This window comes from Moschus berezovskii, chromosome 8 (assembly GCF_049115385.1).
Source record: "Moschus berezovskii isolate FMDL1 chromosome 8, NW_MosBer_1.0, whole genome shotgun sequence".
Taxonomy (NCBI): domain Eukaryota; kingdom Metazoa; phylum Chordata; class Mammalia; order Artiodactyla; family Moschidae; genus Moschus; species Moschus berezovskii.
Genome location: NC_142467.1, coordinates 42661297 through 42678741, shown reverse-complemented (window position 1 = coordinate 42678741; position 17445 = coordinate 42661297).

The window sequence follows — 17445 nt, the reverse complement described above, 5'->3', positions numbered from 1 at the left end:
ATACATGTATAGCTCTTAAATAAATATATATGTTCAAGTTGCCTCGTTATCATTTTTATCAGAGGCTTAGCCACACATTTAGTAATGCAAGAAATCACAATCTTGTAAAATAGGCCGAATACAAGTAACATGCTAGTAGCATTAACAGGGTCATAAGTAAATATTTAGGCCAAGAGTTTCAGTTAGGTGTGATCCAGTATATTACCAGCTCATCCGACTCAATCTGTCCTGTACAAATCACTATCTTAAAAGTAATGAAATACTTGCATTGTTCACAAGGCATCCAGCCTAATTCCCTAGTAGGCTGATTATCCTTAGTTTAACTGTTCCCAATGTAAGGGAGCTTTTAAACTTAAATGATTTAAATAATCTGGTGGGAGTCATATAAATCCACCCTGTAACTGAAGGAGGGTCCCTCCTAACAATCAGGAAGTTATATTCGCTGACTGAAATTTAGTTTGTTACTTTTGAGCTTGAGTAAAATTAAAAGAAAATTCATATTATAGCCATGGTCAGAGAAAGCACCATTGATTGACCAAGTGAGGGAATCCAATCTAGTAATATCAATATCTGCTCAAACAGAACTATAGATTTCTCATGAAATAAATTTCCTAAGGGTTATCCAGTTAGACCCGTGGAGAGGAGAAATCCACCAAGGTAACCCAGAGAAGTACTAGATGTAGGTAACTGATCATACGACTAACAACTGGATTAATTTTTAAACTCATGGTGTAAGTGTAAGACTTACACCATGATAGAAAAACATGGATTTTTTAAAAATGTCCAAGAAATTATCAAAAAGAATTATAATATATGATTATATCCATATTTCTATAATTATAATTATATAATATGACATTATCATCTAATGTAACTATTATGCTGAAAACAATGTCAATAATCATACAGGTCAGGTCGGGAATCTAGGGACAGCTGTCCACTTCTGATGTTGTCTTCTCTTTGTCTTGGTGGGAGTGTAGTTTCTCCTCTGTCTGAACTTTGTTTTAAGGTGAGTCTAACGGCTCCAGTGCAAGAACTCTTTCTAAGTGGAAAATACAAATCCAAAAGTCAGTTTCTTTCATCTGTTCTGTGCACGAGCTAATCAAGATTATCTGACAAGTGTCCTTTGATCTAGGTTGGAGACAGTCCTTTAAATGATGCCTTTCCAAAATGCATAATCTTCTCGTTTTAGGTCATGGGGCATCTGATATTCATCCAAAGATAAATAACAGTGATAAGCTTCAGAAACAAACTTAGAGTGTCCCTTTAATAATTCAATTAAACTTTACAATAATGTAACCTAACAACAGGGATCTATCTCAGAAGTGAGTCTTGGACAGTAAATACAGACTTAAATTAACAATACTAGAATTTAATATCCATACATGTAATTTTTCTCTCTAAAATTATGCTGACTTCTATCAAATATAGTCAAATTAAGAGTAATTTGTTTGCAAAAATAAGTCTGCTTTCAGTAAACTTGGCCTGATTACTTATATAAGTGTGATTGATCATACAATCCTTTCAAAAATTGGTTTGGGTGGAACTTTTTATAAAGAATCTCAGATTGAATTTTTAAAAGGCTCTATCTCAAGGCGAGAAAAGTCATCCCAAGGGCATGCCATCAGATCCCACCTGTGATACCTAAAGATCTGGATTAATTTCTTTCTTCTCAGTGTTCCAAAGTGTCTTCAGATTCCTGCAACTGTCAGGAGGTGGACTTTCTTATTTACTTCATAAGTCTGCTAGCAACCTAAGGGTTTGCAATTTTGGAGGGATCAGGTAGAAAGAAAAGATACCTGTTTCAATTTTGCTTACAAAGGTATCACTAACCAAATTGCTGTAAGTCATAATTAGTTTAAGGGGAAAGGTTTCCTTATATCTGGAAAACAGATTAAAAAGCGGTAATATTTCAGACCAGAAAAACCATAAAATCTATAACCATGTTCATCAGTTCACTCAGTCCCATGTAACTTATTCTTGATCTTTTGTTAACAGTTTTATAAAGCTTTTAAAAGCCTGCACTTGTCAAAATTCCTTTCTGTGAATTTTCTTGAAAATGAAGCATTTTTGCAAAGGCATCAGGATCAAACAATAACTGTCTATGAACAACAAAGATTTTTAAAGACATGGTTAAAGGTCCGATTGTGATGCAATTGACAAGGAAACTTCTTTACTGCTGTGACAGAATATTTTAAGATAATAATCAGAATTAAGACTGATAACATTTTACTATGACATACCAGATTCTTAGGAATTCCAATAATTTCTAGAGTATCTAAAACATTTCCCCAAACAATATACCCTGAGGAAGTTTATCACCATCCTTTTGAAACGCTTCCCATGCAGGTTAACATACATATAAGCCTAGTTAGTTTAATATTTTTGATAAAGAGAGAAAACAATTCCCTTAGGTGTTTCAGGACCTTTTGGAAAATATCAAAGTAAGCTAAAGGTCAAATGAACTTCAAGTAGAATTTGATCTCTGGCAAGCTTGCCAAAAATATCAAAAGGCTTTAAAAAAAACACTTGGTCAGGTGGCATCACAGGTCTCTGTGAAACAATACTTTATTCACTTAACCAAGAAACAATAAAATATTTCAAAGGTAAATACAGAAAGTAATAAAAAATACTTAAAATACAAAGAAAATTAACAATCTGTTACGAAAAGCAGATTAATATTTTTAAGAAAACTTTCCCCTCTTAATAGAGAGAAACCAAATTCAGGTTTGTACCATTTACCTTTAATATTGAAATTCATTTACCCAATTAAATTAATTCTATCCTTCAGTTCAGTTCAGTTCAGTTCAGTCGCTCAGTCATGTCCGACTCTTTGCAACCCCATGAATCAGTCTGCCCAAACATGAAATCCTTTCTAAAGTTTCTTTTTTCCTCTCAAACCTACAGTTTTCTATACTTACAATAATCTGTCTCCTCTTTCCTTTTTAGAAATAACTAGCATTAGAACAAAATTATTTTCTTTTTCCTTAATAAAATGCATTTTTATTTCTTATATCTTTTTCTTACTTGCATACAAAGATATTTTCCATATTAACTTTATAGGCTAATTACTTAGAATTATCAAATTTTTTAAAATATTTACTTATTTGACTGCATTGGGTCTTCATTGGGGCATGCAGGATGTTTAGTTGCAGCATGCAAACTCTTAGTTGAGGCACATGGGGTCTAGTTCCCTGACCAGGGATCAAACCCAGGCCCCTGCATTGAAAGCACAGAGTCTTAATCACTGAACCACCAGAGAAGTCCTGAATTATCAACTTTCAAAACCTTAATTTCTAGTGAAAACTGAGAAGCAAGCAATTATATACTGTCTTTTACATTAGCATCCCATAAATTGGCAAACTTGAAATACTATTTATAAAAACTCAACATGAAAAAACTAAGATCGTTCAAAATTGGGAAAAGAGTACATCAAGGCTGTATATTGTCACCCTACTTATATAACTTATATGCAGAGTACATCGTGAAATGCTGAGCTGGATGAAGCACAAGCTGGAATCTAGATTGCCGGGAGAAACATCAATAACCTCAGATATGCAGATGACACCATCCTTATGGCAGAAAGCGAAGAGAAACTAAAGAGCCTCTTAATGAAAGTCAAAGAGGAGAGTAAAAAAGCTGGCTTATAACTCGAAGTTCGAAAAATGAAGATCATGGCATCCGGGCCAGTCACTTCATGGCAAATAGTTGGGGAAACAATGAAAACAGTAACAGACTTTATTTTCTTAAGCTCCAGAATCACTGCAGATGGTGACTGCAGCCATGAAATTATAAGACACTTGTTCCTTGGAAGAAAAGCTATGATCAACCTAGACAGCATTTTAAAAAGCAAAGACATTACTTTGCCAACAAAGGTCCGTCTAGTCAAAGCTGTGGTTTTTCCAGTAGTCATGTATAGATGTGAGAGTTGGACCATAAAGAAAGTTGAGCACTGAAGAATTGATGCTTTTGAACTCTAGTGTTGGAGAAGACACTTAAGAGTCCCTTGAACTTCAAGGAGATCCAGCCAGTCCATCCTAAAGGAAATCAGTCCTGAATATTCAATCGAAGGACTCATGCTGAAGCTGAAGCTCCAATACTTTGGCCACCTGATATGAAGAACTGACTCAATAAGACTCTGATGCTGGGAAAGATTGAGCACTGGAGGAGAAGGGGACGACAGAGGATGAGATGGTTGGATGGCATCACAGACTTGATGGACACGCATTTGAGCAAGCTTTGGGAGTTGGTGATGGACAGGGAAGCCTGGTGTGCTGCAGTCCATGGGGTTGCAAAGAGTCGGACACAACTGAGGACTGAACCAAAGATTGTGGCATCCAGTCCCATCACTTTATGGCAAATAGAAGGGCGCAAGGTGGAAGCAGTGATAGATTTTCTTTTCTTGATTACCAAAATCATTGTGGATGGTGACTGCAGCCATGAAATTAAAAGACACTTGCTCTTTGGAAGAAAAGCTATGACCAACCTAGACAGTGTATTAAAAAGCAGAGGCATCCCTTTGCTGCAAAGGTCCGTATAATCAAAGCTGTGGTTTTTCCAGTAGTCATGTGAGAGATGGACCACAAAGAAGGCTGAACACTGAAGAACTGATGCTTTCAAATTGTGGTGCTGGAGAAGACTCTGGAGAGTCCCATGGACTGCAGGAAGATCAAACCAGTCAAACCTAAAGGAAATCAACCCTGAATATTCATTGAAGGACTGATGCTTAAGCTGAATCTCCAATACTTTGGCCACCTGACCCATAGAGCTGACTCATTGGAAAGATCGTGATGCTGGGAAAGATGGAAGACAAAAGGCGAAGAAGGCAGCAGAGGATGAGATGGTTAGATAGCATCACCAACTCATGAACATGAATTTTAGCAAATGCCAGGGGATAGTGAAGGACAGGGAAGCATGGTGTCCTGAAGTCATGGGGGTCACAAAGAGTTGGACTAGACTTAGTGACTAAACAACATAATTTCTAGAATGCGTGTGCTTTCTTAGAGAAAATGTCTCAATGTGGGACCAAATATATTTATTAACAGTCTTGAATCTTTAGTTTCTCTGCAAAATGATGCCTATATTCAGTAATTAATGCGGACAATGCTCTGTGATTGCAGTAAGTGTACAATTCCATAGGACTGAATTTTCTGACAAGCTGTCTCCCACGGGAGCCCCCTATGTCCTCAAGGGTCCCAAACAGCACAATGGATTTTTTCAATTTGAGCTATTCAACAGTTGCTACTCTAGAATCAACTTTGTGACCCCTTGAAGATACATCCCAGTTGAAGGATAAGGCTCAGGCAGCAAACATGAATTTCCAGCTGCTTCCTCCACAGGAAATGAAGCCCCAGTGCAGGCACAGAGAATAGAGGATCAGACTCACCTTTGAGAAGGAATGCAGGGGCCACTATGGTGAGAAGCATGAGGACCTATCAGGAAGCTACTGCAATATTTCTGTCTGCGGGTGCTTCAGTCTGAAGAAAGCCTTGGTTGGAGGAGGTCCAAGTCTTAGAGCTTCCTCGACCTACTTGAACACAAGCTCCCTCCTGTTGCTGGGCCTTCACACATGTTGTGCCCTGAACTACTCGCTAAAAAGCAACCCTTCCATAAAACCAAAGGTATGATTATATGTCTTTCACAGAAGAGACGAGGGCGAGCAGCTCAGGCCCTGGTTGTTTCAACCCAGGAGCAGCAGGACTTCCTGCAGAGTGTGGAGTAATAGCCTAAAGATGACTCCAAGCGATGTGGCCTGAACAACTGGAAAGACTGGAGGTGCCACCAACTGAGATAGGGGTGGCTGTGTATAACAGTTTGGGAGGAAATAGCGTGGACTTCAGACATTTGAGTATGAGATTTCTCAGACACCCAAGTGAAAACTGTTCAGGAGAGGGGATCTGGGCTGAAAATACTTATTTGAGAGACATCAGCCTAGAAATGGGATTTTAAAGCCATGAACCAGAGTTGATGCTCAGGGGATGTCCTTGGCTTAGAGACTAGGCCCTGGGGCCTTGTGCAAAAGGTGGAGGTGGAAGAGGCACCATCACACACATAGAAACAAGCCAGTGAAGCAGGAGGAAAGGTAAAAAGTTAATGGGATCCTACTGCAGCCAAGTGAAACAAATGCATTAACAAAGAGGCAATGATCATGAATCAAATGCCGCAAAGGCAAGGAATGAGATTTGCCTATAAGACAGAGCAACCTGGAGATCATTAATGACCTTAATGAAAGCGGTTTCGCGCAAGAATAGTTGAATGACTGTTCACGTTCCCAATCTATGTTACATCTCAAGAAAAGGGTTTACCAGGAAAGGGAAAATGAAAAGAGAATTAAAAACTGAAGTCAGGGAACTCTTTCAAGGAATTTTGTGACAAAAAATAAAAGGGAAGGGGAGTTTGGAAGTAGGATTAAGAGAAAGATGATAAAAATAACAGCATGTTTGTATGATCTGGAGATGACTGAGTGGAAGAATTGATTTGGGCAAGGAAAAAATGCATGGAACAATACAGGGACAGAATCACTGTCCAATTAGGGGATTCTACTGAGACATGACTGGGGATAGCACATCTTCGAGAGCAAATGGATGAGGGACTCAAACATGACCACTTGGAAGTGCTGAGGTGCCACTGGAAAGCAAGGGGTCATGAAAGCAAGACCAGCCCAGGAGTTGCCTGTGGAAAGCAAGGGGTCATGACAACAAGATCAGCCCAGGAGGCCAATGCTCTCCAGCTATCTGCAATTGCCAGCTATGAGGAAGAACCCACATCAGAAGATAGCTATTTTTTAAACCTTCTCCAGTATTTAAATAATTCCATCAATTATCTTCACCATCTTAAAACATTCAGGCGTTTCCTAAAACCAAAGTTGAAACTCTAAAAGCTGCCCAAAAAAGACTTCCCAAGCTAGCCACACCCTTCCTTCTATCCCAAGCATAACAAAACTCCAAGCCAAAACTTGTACTTGCTAATCTTGCAAGATCAAGTTTCTAACACATACAAGAATACTATCTAACCTGCAAAAGTCAGAAGCAAATATCAAGCTCCTCCTTTACATTTTACAAATATTTTAACTTTACAAACCACAGACATTGATGACCAAAACTGTTCACAGAGATACACATACTCCTATTCCCATTTCCTTGATACTATATGAAGTGAAGTGAAGTGAAATGAAGTCGCTCAGTCGTGTACGATTCTTTGCGACCCCATGGACTGTAGCCTAGCAGGCTCTTCCATCCATGGGATTTTCCAGGCAAGAATACTGGAGTGGGTTGCCATTTCCTTCTCCAGGAAATCTTCCCAACCCAGGGATTGAACCCGGGTCTCCCGCATTGTAAGCAGAGGCTTTACCATCTGAGCAACCAGGGAAGAGGGCGATACTATATAACACTCATCTAACAGATAAGGAGAGATTCAGCAAAGGGATGTAATGACTCTAAGTCACATAGTTTTGTTTGTTTGTTCCCCTTGCATGCCTTGTGGGATTTTCATTTCCCAATCACAGATCGAATCCACGCCCCCTGCAATGGAAGCTCTGAGTCCTACCACTGAACTGTCATGGAATTTCCCACACAGCTTTCAAGTGAGCCTCAATGAGTACTCCTTCCTCCAAAGGTATCACACAATTCTGCTCAGATTTATTTTCCACTTGCTTTCCCTCACAGATGTTGCCCAGGAAAAGCTTAAACAATTCCAATGTGTAAGTCCATGATTCTATTCCTCTCTCAAGAGATACAAATCCATTTTATATGAATGACCCAATTTCTATTGGTTCATTCATCATTGTATTAAGATTCCATATTTTACTGAGGAAGTTCAAGCAGCAAAGTTCCAGTTTTGTCTTCAGCGTAAGACAGGATTGTACTTACAGGTGGATGTAAGTACATCCATCCATCAATGTACTTTGATTCGATCTGTGATTGGGAAATCCCACAAGCCATGCAGGGGGACCAAAACAAACAAACAAAAGCTGTGTGACTTAGAGACAATACATTCCTTTGCTGAGCTGAAAAGAAGTACAGTAGTTTCCAGAGAATTGTACTTACAGGTGAGTTAGGACGTAGTTTTCCAGCTTCTCTGGTGGTCTGTCACTGATTCTGTCTCTTTTCTCTTTATGGATAAAGATGGAATTCTAGTCCTTATGTCTTTGCCACACCTTTCCAGAGAATGTTGGAAAGTATCTTTAGAAGTTAAACTTCTCTAGTCTGCCAGTCTTTTTGCTGGATTTGATCCAGTCACAAAATGCATTACTGGGAGATTTTAGTGAGCTGGAGTAGAATTTGCTGTCTGCTAGGAGAAGGCAATGACAAGCCACTCCAGTACTCTTGCCTAGAAAATCCCATGGACAGAGGAGCCTGGTGGGCTACAGTCCACGGGGTCGCTACGAGTCAGACACGACTGAGCGATTTCACTTTCACTTTTCACTTTCACGCATTGGAGAAGGAAATGGCAACCCACTCCAGTGTTCTTGCCTGGAGAATCCCAGGGATGGCGGGGCCTGGTGGGCTGCCATCTATGGGGTCGCACAGAGTCGGACACGACTGAAGCGACTTAGCAGCAGAGGCAGGCTGCTTTTATTTTTTAATTGAAGTAGAGTGGATGTACAATATCATATAAGTTACAGGTGTATAATGTAGTGATTCACAGTTTTTAAAGGTTATGCTCCATTTACAGCTATTATAAAGTATTGGCTGCTGTACAATATGTGCCGTAAAGCATATCTTTGTAGCTTATTTTATATCTAGTGGCTAATACCTTTTAACCACCTACCGTTGTTTCCTCTCCCCCATTCCCTCTCCCACTGGTAATCACAAGTTTGTTCTCTATATTTGTGAGTCTGTTTCCTCATCAATTATATTGATTAATCCATTTTATCTTTTACATTCCACATATAAGTGATTTCAGTACTACAGTATTTGTCTTTCTCTGACTTATTTTACTAATCATCAGTTCAGTTCAGTTCAGTTGCTCAGTCATGTCCGACTCTTTGCAACCTCATGAATCACAGGACACCAGGCCTCCCTGTCCATCACCAATACCCTCCAAATCCACCCAAGCTGTTGCAAATGGCAACATTGTGCCTGTATATATACACACTGTAACTTCTTTATCCATTCATGTTTATGGACAATTAGGGACGGGGGAGCCTGATGGGCTGCCGTCTATGGGGTCACACAGAGTTGGACACAACTGAAGTGACTTAGCAGCAGCATATCTTGGCAACTGTAAATAAGGCTGCTATGAATATTGGGGTGCATATATCTTTTTGAATTACTGCTTTTTTGGGGAAGGATATATAACCTGGACTGGAATTGCTGAGTCTGACCATAGTCCCATTTTTAGTTTTCTTATAAACTTCCATACCGTTTTCCATTAAATCTGCACTATTTACATTCCCACCAACAGTGTACAAGGGTTCTCTTTTCTCCATATCCTTTCTAACATTTGGTTTTGTATTTTTTTTTATGAAAGCCATTCTGACAAGTGTGAGGAGATACCTCACTGTGGTTTTGACGTTTTGATTTGCATTTCCCTGAAGAGAAGCAATGTCTAACAAGTGCCTATTGATAACTTCATGACCTCTTTGGAAAAATGTCTGCTCAGGTCTTCTGTCCATCTTGTAACATGTTTTCTTTTGATGTTGAGTTGTATGAACTGTTTATATATTTTGGATATTAGACCTTTATTAGTCATATAATTCGCAAATAATTTCTAAATTTCATTATGTTTCTTTTGTTTGTTGCTGGTTTCCTTTGTTGTGCAAAAGCTTTTAATTAGTTCCCATTTATTTTTGTTTTTCTTTCTCTTGCTTTAAAAGGAGCAGATGCAAGGAAACATAGCTACATTTTTTTTTTTTTAATGTACAGGTTTTCTAATTCAACATGTATTCTCTCGCTTGCTGACTGCAACATGGGGAGACCCAAACTCCAGACCCTCTGGTCACTGCACCCAGCTGCTAACCAGGCCAATGGGTGTGACCTGAGACCTCAACACTCCCAGCTGCCTGAGCAAAGTAAGCAGGAGTCCATTGTTCCCCTAAAAAATAAGCAATGGCCCCCAGATATCCCCTTGCTCCAAGGGGCCAGCATGCTGTTGGGGAGCCAGGCTGAAGCCTCTGAAAGGTTGGTGGTGGGTCAGGGAGTGGGGAGGAGGGTGGTCATGACTGCCCCTGGGACCTCTACAGCTGAGAGCTCAGCCTGAGGCAGGGTGTGGGGGATGGAGGGCATGGTGAGGGGGAATAAATGAGATAAACTTACACTCATGACAGAAGCCCCAGGCCCCAATAGCTCCGAGGCACAGCCCTGAGGACAGAACAGGAAGTCACTTAGGCCCTGGGTGGAGCCATCCTGCAATCCCTCCATAGGATGGGCCCTGGGCCTGTCTCTGGGTGACGTTGATGTGTCACTCCAACCTCAGCCATGGACACCATGTGGTGAATCAAGAGGATGGTGGTTGTGGGTGTGTAGAGGTGAGCATAGGGGTGCTGAAACATAGCAGGTGGGTGGTGATGGCCCTGACAGACTTTAACTCATCATGACTGAGCCCTGGGCATTCAGTCTCCCCACCTGGGCCACAAGCCAGGCCCCCATCCTCATACTCTGCCCAGGAAGCCAGGCACAGCTGAACCCTCCCAGCCCCTGGGCCTAGTCCTGGCCTTGGCAAAATGGTCTCTCCCTCCCAGAGGGTCCAGCCTCACCTCCAGGGCCTTAGCAGTCACCTTATTGTCCCAAGGAGGCCCCTGGTCACACCTGGGTTCCCCAACCCCATGCCAAGCAATTCTGGGCATCGACGGTGCTTCAGGCATCCTCTCTTCCACACCAATTAAGAACTGGGACTCTGGCAGGCTCCAAGGGGAAGGTTAGTGCCAAGGGAACCAGGACTGGACACATGGCCCCCAGCACAGGGCACTTGGCACAGTTGGGACCAGGCCTCTTCTACAGATCTCCCAGCTCTGGTTGCCAGATAGGGGCCAGCCCCAAATTCACTCAAGTCCCCCTGGTCAGATGGTCATAGGCCAATGACTCAGCTACTCAGGGGTACGGTGTGTACTACTTGCTCCAGCTTGCTCCAAAGCAGCTGCCACCAGGTCTGCTTATCCTTCCCCAGGGCTGTGTCGGGGTCTCGTCCTTGTACTTGGTGATGTAAGAGTAGATCTCATGCAGGACACTCATGCAATTGAATTGACTCAGGTCCAATGTGAGATATGCACTTGGATCCTGGTAGCTGATGGCAGGCCATCTGGGTGATGTTGGCATAGTAAATCTCCACCTAGCTCTTTTAGCTGAGGATGTCTTTGGTGTGGTGCAGCTTCTGGGAGGAAAAGTCCGTGCCCAGCTCATGCTCAGATATGGAGCAGGAATCTGTGAAGGCCTAGGCCACCACTGACAGGCAGGCGTCAGTGCTGCTGCTCTTGTGGATGTTGAATAGGACCTGTCGGTTCTTGATCATCTTCAACCAGAAGCACAGGAACAGGCAGTTTTTCTTCCAGGTGTGATGCATATCTGCATCATATATCTGGTGCCAATCGGCCTACTTGTCTTGGAAATCAAACATGTACCTGATGGCCACAGCAGGGCTGAGCCCCAGTGCATGCTGAAGATGGTTTGGAAGAGGGCATCCATGAACCCCTGTAGCATGCCCTTGATGGCCAGAAGCCACATCAGAAGTTCTTGAAGACCGTCTTGCTGCCTCAGTCACCTCTAAGCTGTTCCAGGTGGTCATGGTTCTTGACCAGGAACACTGCTATTTTATATTAAAGAGTGCTCTGCCCATGTTTTCCTCTGGGAGTTCTATGGTTTCTGGTCTATTTACGTCTTTAACCCTTTTATTTTTGTATGTGATATTGAGTGAGTGCATCAAAGTTGCTCAGTCGTGTCCGACACTTTGTGATCCCGTAGACTATACAGTCCATGGAATTCTCCAGGCCAGAATACTGGACTGGTTAGCCTTTCCCTTCTCCAGGGGATCTTCCCAACCCTGGGATCGAACCCAGGTCTCCCGCACTGCAGGCGGACTCTTTACCAGCTGAGCTATCGTTCTTCTACCTGTAGCTGTCCAGGTTTCCCAGTACTGCTTTTTGAAGACTGTCTTTTCTCATTTGTCTATTCTTGCCTCTTTTGTCATTGATTAATTGACCAAAAGTATATGATTCTGAATTCTCCATCCTCTTCCATTGATCCTTCTGCCTATTGAGCCAGTACCATAATGGTTTGATTACCATAGGTTTGTAATATAGTCTGAAGTTGGGGAGTTTGATTTCTCCACCTCTGTTCTCTTTGGCAATATTGTTTTGGCCTTTTTGGTTTTCTGTATTTCCATATAAATTTTAAAATTGTTCCTAGTACTTTGAAAGATACTATTGGTATTTTGGTAGGGATTGTATTGAATCAATAAATTGTCTTGGGCAATTTTAACAATATTATTTAAATAATATTAATTACTGTTAAATATTAGTAAAATATTTTCATAAATAATAATTTATTTATATAAAATTTATGATATATATCATATATAATACATTATATAATTATATGTATATTATATATTATATATAATATAAATGAATACTTATATATTTATATAAATTTAGAATATAACTTTATATAAATATTAATATTATAATTAACATTTAACAATATTAATTATTTTAACAATCATTTTATCACTATTAATTCTCTCAACCCAAGAACATGGTATAATTTTCTATCTGTATTATCTTCAGTAGTTTGCCAAGTACAGGTCTTTCACCTCCTTAGGCATTTTTATTCTAGGTATTTCATTCTTTTTGAGGTAGGCTGTTTTTAAAAGATTCAGTACAGGTCTTGAGTTAGGGTCAGACTTTAGGCCTGAAAAGTCATAGGGACTTTGAGACTGTTTATACAAGAAAGGACTTTAACTACCTGGGGCCAAACCTCGTGATCTGTATGTGAATAAACTGAGGTCCAGAGAGAAATAGAGGAGAGGACCCACAGAAGTCACTCGGGACCAATGCAGAAGGGAAAGCCAGGTTCACCTACCCCTACTCCACTGTTCCTCTTCCTCAACAAACATCATTCCACCAATGTTTTTGTTGTTGTTGTTCGCAACACTCAGCTTGTGGGATCTTAGTTCCTCAACCAGGGATATAAAGCCACACCCTCTGCAATCATAGCTCTGAGTCCTAACCAGGGAACTGCCAGAGAATTCCCATTTATTTCACCAAATGTTCATCAAGCATCCCATACTAAGCAATGGAACATTTTAAGTAGATAAAGCAAACCCACAATCTCCACCCTTGAAAGTTTAGGAAAACAAGCCACCACTTTCAGTATGAATGAAGTCATCGTAGGAAACAAGCTTATGGTTACCAAAGGGGAAGGTGGGAGATAAAGTAGGAGTATAGAGTTAACAGATACACACTACTATACATAAAATAGACAAGCAACAAAGATTTCAGTTCAGTTCAGTCACTCAGTTGTGTCCGACTCTCCGCGACCCCATGAATCACAGCACGCCAGGCCTCCCTGTCCATTATCAACTCCCGGAGTACACTCAAACTCATGTCCACAGAGTGGGTGATGCCATCCAGCCATCTCATTCTGTGTCGTTCCCTTCTCCTCCCACCCCCAACCTTTCCCAGCATCAGAGTCTTTTCCAGTGAGTCAACTCGTCGCATGAGGTGGCCAAAGTATTGCAGTTTCAGCTTCAGCATCAGTCCTTCCGATGAACACCCAGGACTGATCTCCTTTAGAATGGACTGATTGGATCACCTTGCAGTACAAGGGACTCTCAAGAGTCTTCTCCAACACCACAGTTCAAAAGCATCAATTCTTTGGCGATCAGCTTTCTTCACAGTCCAACTCTCACATCCACACATGACCACGGGAAAAACCATAGCCTTGACTAGATGGACCTTTGTTGGCAAAGTAATGTCTCTGCTTTTTAATATGCTATCTAGGTTGGTCATAACTTTCCTTCCAGGAGTAAGCGTCTTTTAATTTCATGGCTGCAATCACCATCCGCAGTGATTTTGGAGCCAAAAAAAATAAAGTCTGACACTGTTTCCACTGTTTTTCCATCTATTTCCCATGAAGTGATGGGACCAGATGCCATGATCTTTGTTTTCTGAATGTTGAGCTTCAAGCCAACCTTTTCACTCTCCTCTTTCACTTTCATCAAGAGGCTTTTGAGTTCCTCTTACTTTCTGCCATAAGGTTAGTGTCATCTGCATATCTGATGAGGTAATTGATATTTCTCCCGGCAATCTTAATTCCAGCTTGTGCTTCTTCCAGCCCAGCGTTCCTCATGATGGACTCTGCATATAAGTTAAATAAGCAAGGTGACAATATACAGCCTTGACGTACTCCTTTTCCTATCTGGAACCAGTCTGTTGTTCCATGTCTAGTTCTGACTGTTGCTTCCTGACCTGCATACAGGTTTCTCAAGAGGCAGGTCAGGTGGTCTGGGAGTCCCATCTCTTTCAGAATGTTCCACAGTTTATTGTGATCCACACAGTCAAAGGCTTTGGCATAGTCAATGAAGCAGAAATAGATGTTTTTCTGGAACTCTCTTGCTTTCTCCATGATCCAGCGGATGTTGGCAATTTGATCTCTGATGCCTCTGACTTTTCCAAAACCTGCTTGAACATCTGGGAGTTCACGGTTCACATATTGCTGAACCCTGGCTTGGAGAATTTTGAGCAGGACTTTACTAGCATGTGAGATGAGTGCAATTGTGTGGTGGTTTGAGCATTCTTTGGCATTGCCTTTCTTTGGGACTGGCATGAAGACTGACCTTTTCCAGTCCTGTGGCCACTGCTGAGTTTTCCAAATTTGCTGGCATATTGAGTGCAACACTTTCACAGCATCATCTTTCAAGATTTCAAATAGCTCAACTGGAATTCCAAAACCTCCACTAGCTTTGTTCAGAGTGATGCTTTCTAAGGCCCACTTGACTTCACATTCCAAGATGTCTGGCTCTAGGTCAGTGATCACGTTATCGTGACTATCTCGGTCGTGAAGATCTTTTTTGTACAGTTCTTCTGTGTATTCTTGCCACCTCTTCTTAATATCTTCTGCTTCTGTTAGGTCCATACCATTTCTGTCCTTTATCGAGCCCGTCTTTGCATGAAATGTTCCCTTGGAATCTCTAATTTTCTTGAAGAGATCTCTTGTTTTTACCTATTCTGTTGTTTTCCTCTATTTCTTTGCATTGATCACTGAGGAAGGCTTTCTTATCTCTCCTTGCTATTCTTTGGAACTCTGCATTCAGATGCTTATATCTTTCCTTTTCTCCTTTGCTTTTCGCTTCTCTTCTTTTCACAGCTATTTGTAAGGCCTCCTCAGACAGCCATTTTGCTTTTTTGCATTTCTTTTCCATGGGGATGGTCTTGATCCCTGTCTCCTGTACAATGACACGAACCTCCATCCAGAGTTCATCAGGCACTCTATCTATCAGATCTAGTCCCTTAAAACTATTTCTCACTTCCACTGTATAATCATAAGGGATTTGATTTAGGTCATATCTGAATGGTCTAGTGGTTTTCCCTACTTTCTTCAATTTAAGTCTGAATTTGGCAATAAGGAGTTCATGATCTGAGCCACAGTCAGCTCCTGGTCTTGTTTTTGCTAACTGTATACAGCTTCTCCATCTTTGGCTGCAAAGAATATAATCAACCTGATTTCAGTGTTGACCATCTGGTGATGTCCATGTGTAGAGTCTTCTCTTGTGTTGTTGGAAGAGACTGTTTGCTATGACCAGTGCGTTCTCTTGACAAAACTCTATTAGATTTTGCCCTGCTTCATTCCGTGCTCCAAGGCCAATTTTGCCTGTTACTCCAGGGGTTTCTTGACTTCCTACTTTTGCATTCCAGTCCCCTATAATGAAAAGGACATCTTTTTTGGGTGTTAATTCTAAAAGGTCTTGTAGGTCTTCATAGAACCATTCAACTTCAGCTTCTTCAGCGTTACTGGTTGGAGCATAGGCCTGGATTACTGTAATATTGAATGGTTTGCCTTGGAAACGAACAGAAATCATTCTGTCGTTTTTAAGATTGCATCCAAAGACTGCATTTTGGACTCTTTTGTTGACCATGACGGCTACTCCAATTCTTCTAAGGGATTCCTGCCCACAGAAATATAATGGTCATCTGAGTTAAATTCACCCATTCCAGTCCATTTTAATTCACTGATTCCTAGAATGTCTATGTTCACTCTTGCCATCTCCTTTTTGACCACTTCCAATTTGCCTTGATTCATGGACCTAACATTCCAGGTTCCTATGCAATATTGCTCTTACAGCACCGGACCTTGCTTCTATCACTGGTCACATCCATAACTGGGTATTGGTTTTGCTTTTGCTCCATCCCTTCATTCCTTCTAGAGTTATTTCTCCACTGATCTAAACTGGTGACTCAGATGGTAAAGAATTCGCCTGCAAGCAAGAGAGCCAGGTTAGATCCCTGGGTTGGGAAGATTCCCTGGAGAAGGGAATGGCTACCCATTCTCAGTATTCTTCCCATGGACAGAAGAGCCTATCAGGCCACAGTCCATGGAGCTGCAAAGAGTCAGACAAGACTCAGTGGCTTACATTTCACACTATAGGGAACTATATTCACTATCTTGCAATGAACTATAATGGAAAATAATCTGAAATACATTTACACACACACACATGTGAATCACTGTACTATAAACCTGAAACTAACATAATACTCTAAATCAACTGTACTTCAATTTAAAATAAAGAAGTCGAGTTACAATGTGCCCCAATATAATTTATATACCTCTCTCACATATTAATACCACGTCCATTGATATTCCAGGTTTTGAATCTGTGAGTGAGAGGATGTCAGAAAATGGAATGTGAGCTAAATGAGCTCCTGCTTACACAGCTGGAGGGCATTGCCTAACATCTCTCCAAATTATGAGATGATGGGTCCTTTTTCTTCCTCCCCAAAACCAAAACAATGTTTTCTACTTAAAAACACTGACAGCAGAGACTTGTTTGGGGATGAAAACTTTCACTTTTAGCGATGTGTCTTGCTGCATTATCATGATTGTAAGTCATTTCCTCTGCATCCATTTTAGGGAAGATGAGTGGATCAGAAAAAAAAAAAAAAATTCATGATAGCACTTTGCTTTCATTAGAGAAAGTTAAGGGAATTTTCTGAAGGACTCATACTCTTCCAAACCAAGCCCACTGCAAGACTTGGGCACCAGTTGAACTCCTGTGCTAGTAGAAGTTATTCAAAATGTATGCAGAGTTTTGTCAAAATTTTTGTCAAGGCACTACATTTATAGTGAGCATTGGGACTTACCACACTGACAACAGAATCCTCTGTTTGTTAACTAGCTATGTTGCTAAAGAATGTCGACATTTTAAAATTTCAAAGCTTCAAATGTCAAAAATCAAAAATGAATTATTTCGAGTGAAAGAAACACTATTGAAATAATAAATTGCTTTCTA